This window comes from Sinocyclocheilus anshuiensis, unplaced genomic scaffold (assembly GCF_001515605.1).
Source record: "Sinocyclocheilus anshuiensis isolate Anshui unplaced genomic scaffold, SAMN03320099.WGS_v1.1 scaffold1059, whole genome shotgun sequence".
NCBI classification, from domain to species: Eukaryota; Metazoa; Chordata; class Actinopteri; order Cypriniformes; family Cyprinidae; genus Sinocyclocheilus; species Sinocyclocheilus anshuiensis.
In genome coordinates, this window is record NW_015547703.1 from 135,479 (window position 1) to 139,590 (window position 4,112).

A 4,112-nucleotide genomic window follows, 5' to 3' on the forward strand; every position below is an offset into this window, starting at 1 on the left:
CAGTGGTGTAGAATCGGTGGGCGGAGCTAAACAGGCAGTGGTGTAGAAGCAGGCATTGATCTTCTTCTGTGGAGGCGGGGTTAATCTACACTATTACCGTACATCCTAAAGTGGCGCATTGCACAACCTGTCCTTTTAGCAGACTGGCTTCAATATAAGCTGTTTTTAGACTAATGAGAAAGTCGAGTTCTTAAACTTACAGGATGTTTTTATAGTACAACGACCTCTTGTATGTCAAAAGATCAAGGGAATTTTGATTTCTCAGTTCATGACTCCTTTAAAGCTGTTTTCTGTTCAAATGTTTTAAATGTTATGTATTGTGAAAGGCTGAACACAAATAAAACAGACTTGTCATTCTCAGGATGTGTTTGCAGGAGAATCACTGCTCAACAAACAGAACCAGAGACGCTTCTGCAGCCTGAAGCCTCTGATCAACCTTTTTCGGTTTCAATGAGAACTTGATTTCTCTAGAAACGCATCTTCACACTGAAGCTCAAAAACCAAAATACTGATCTGAAGAACTGATTATGAACTGTAAGATTATTCATTGATAATGAAACATATAACCAACACCAGGACCCAAAACACCTCTTGATAGGTTTGATGAACATAAAAGGGTGCAAGGAACCACAGAAGCAGCAGCAGTCCTGAACTTCATGAGCTGCTGATTCACGACAAACCAAACCATCACACACTCAAATTCAGAAGTTCTACAACTCTAACGAGAACCAAGCACTGAAGTGTGAAGTGTATCCTGGATTTCTGCACTATTTTCTGACAGTCAAGCACAAATTGTCACCGGAGTCTCACCTGGACGTTAGTTTCATTATTGTGGTTTCATTTTTTTATTGCAGTTCTGCTTTACAATAAAAAATAGCTTTTTCATTAAAACAAAAAGGGCAGTACAACAAATACTACAATGATGTAGAAATACTTTACAATTTAAATAACTCCTTTTGACATTACAGATGAGAATTTAAAGAGGAATTTGAAGAGGTAATTCATCATGAAAATAATGTCACAATGCTAAAAATCATAATGTTCCTAAATACAAAATATAATCTCATTTTTCTTTTAATTTGGGAGCCGAGCGCTGAAGAAGAGCGCTCTCGCCTGCGTCTGCTCGTGGATTCAGAGGAAGATGATCACATCAGAAGTGCTGGTGGGACGCTGTAGGATCTAGCGCTTCAGCTTCATGATGGAGTAAATCACTGTGAGCCGCAGCAGCGTCCGTCTGAGCCGCAGAACAGCAAACGCTAGAAACACAGAGAAGGCACTTTAGAAATAATAATTATTATTATTATTGTCAACATGCCCATCATTTTGATGACATTCAGTACATCTCGGTGTTCATGTATTTGATCTGAAATGATTTAGATAGGAGGGTTTGTTAAATCAGAGGAGCATCACTTCAGCTCAAAACAAATCTGACAGTAAAACAGTATAAATCTAGATGAAACTAGATGAGTAAACTTTAAGTTGGCTCGAAAAAGCCTAGCCAGAAAGTTTGAAGTAGTTTTAAAAGATTGCAGTCTGAAAGTTTTCAGTTTGAAATAGTTTGAAAGTTAAAATAGTTTTACAGATTAAAGTTTGAATGTTTTCAAGGCAATACAGTCTATCAGAAAAATAGATATAAAACATATTGGTAGGGTACCTGTGGGTGTTGCTAGGCTGTTTCTTGCATGACTGGCATGTTGCTAACATGTTTTTAGCATGATTAGCATGTTACTAGCATGTTGCTAGCATGATTAGCATGTTGCTAGCACAATTAGCATGTTACTAACATGTTGATAGCATGATTAGCATGTTACTAGCATGTTTCTATCATGGTTAACATGTTGTTAGCATGATTAGCAAGTTACTAGCATCATTAGCATGTTACTAGCATGTTGTTAACATACTTAGCTAGTTACTAACATGCTTCTAACATGATTAGCATTTTACTAGCATGGTTTTAACATTTTGTTAGCATGAGTAGCAAGTTACTAGCATTTTTCTAGCATGTTGTTAACATGATTAGCAAGTTACTAGCTAACATATTTTTAGCATGATTCGCATGTTACTAGCATGTTGCTAGCATGATTAGCATGTTGCTAGCACAATTAGCATTTGTTACTAGATTTTTCCTAGCATGATTAGCATGTTATTAACATGTTTCTAACATAGTTAACATGTTAGCATGATTAGCGTGTTACTAGCATGATTAGCATGTTTCTAACATGGTTAACATGTTGTTAACATGATTAGCAAGTTACTAGCATGATTCTAGCATGATTAGCATTTTACTAGCATGGTGTTAGCATTTTGTTAGCATTAGTAACAAGCTACTAGCATGTTTTCTAACATGATTAGCATGTTACTAGCATGTTAACATGATTAGCATGTTACTAGCATGGTGTTACCATTTTGTTAGCATGACTAGCAAGTTACTAGCAGTTAAAACTAGCTAAAACCAGCTGATCTTGCATGTTGCTAGCATGTTTCTAGCATGATTAGCATGTTACTAGCATGTTTGCTAGCTTGTTTCTAACATCATTAGCATGTTACTAACATGTTGTTAACATGATTAGCAAGTTATTATAATGGTGTTAGCATGAGTATCAAGTTACTAGCATGTTTCTAGCATGATTAGCATGTTACTAGCATGTTTTTAACATGATTAGCAAGATACTAGCATGTTGTTAGCATGATTAGCAAGTTACTAGCACGTTGTTTGCATGTTTCTATGCTAATACAGTTAAAACCTGCTAAAACCAGTTGATTCAGAAAAAAACCCAGCTAAAACCAGCTTAGGCTGGTTGCCTAGTCGTAGCTGGTTTAAGTTGAAAATATCTGGGTTAAACTTGGTTGGTCTTTTAGCAGGTCTCACAGCTTGACCAGCTAAGACCAGCCTGACCAGCTAAAAAGGTGCCAAAACCACTTTAAGACCAGCCTGGAAGCAGCCAACCAGCTAGATAGATAGACCACAAATCGGATCAGTTAGAAAAGATATAGCAACCCGAGTCAGACCAGTCTATAGGTCTGACCCGAGTTTGGTGGTTGTAGCTTGAAAGCTCTTGGAGGAGATAGTGTTTACATTTTGGTTCAGAAGAATAATAATAATACGTTTAAATAGTAGATCAGTAAGTTGCCTCAAGCCAACTTAATGATCCTGTTTCTTACCGTCCCAGGCGTCAAACATGTCGGTGATGAAGTAGTCGATGAAGGAGATCTGGGATTTGGGAATGCTGCAGGTGTTGCGATCAAACACGGGCATCACCACCGGCAGACCCTGCTGCTTCTCTTCATCCGTCTGTGAATCAGAGACACGGCTGAACTCTTCAGTGACTGCTGCTGTGTTCACACTGAGCTGATGACAGTTCCTCTCACACTAACCTGCAGCTACTTACATTTTCAGGATTTGTCAGATATTAGATAGTTTTCCTCAGGGTGAGTGTTGGCTGATTTCAGCTCTTACAATCCTTATTGAGACTCAAACCCAAAGCTCTACACTGATGGTTCTAGAGGATGTGCCTGACTCTCACATGAACTCATCTACACGCTCTCTCTCTCTCTCTCATACACACACACTCACAAACACAAACACACACACGCACGCACACACACACACACACACACACACACACTCACTCTCACACACATACACACCTGTGCGAAATACTCCTACACACTCACACACACACTCTCTCACAGACACACACACTCACACACTCTCTCACAGACACACACACACATACACACTCACACACACTCTCTCACAGACACACACACACACACACACTCTCTCACACACACAGACACACGGAGTCCTCATCACCATTGTCCTACAAACACACACACACACACAAACACCACAGAATGAATACTGACATCCTCATTAATAAACCAACACTCTCTGGGTCATTAAAGAGCATTTACCTGCACACGGCATCTTACACCACACACACAAAACTCTGTCTGTGTGTGTGTGAGTCTGAGGCCCTGTCTCAAATGGAACACTTCATGTGCACTTGTGGTTTTACGGACTTACAATGGCGTGTCTGTTAAGTCTACGAGACCGTAGGGTGTCCCATTTGTCATTTTAGCGTTCAGAAGGGTGCTCGTGAGGGCCC

The 4,112-nt window shown here is 39.4% G+C and overlaps 1 long non-coding RNA gene across 1 annotated transcript; it reads right to left on the bottom strand.

Moving 5' to 3' along the window:
• Positions 1 to 1,241: 1,241 nt before the first annotated feature.
• LOC107703946 (uncharacterized) lies at positions 1,242 to 3,669 on the bottom strand. The gene is made up of 3 exons (XR_001635892.1): positions 3,649 to 3,669; positions 3,163 to 3,292; positions 1,242 to 1,256 (listed from the first exon to the last, which is right to left on the bottom strand). It is a non-coding gene; the product is annotated as an uncharacterized LOC107703946 (long non-coding RNA).
• Positions 3,670 to 4,112: the final 443 nt, after the last annotated feature.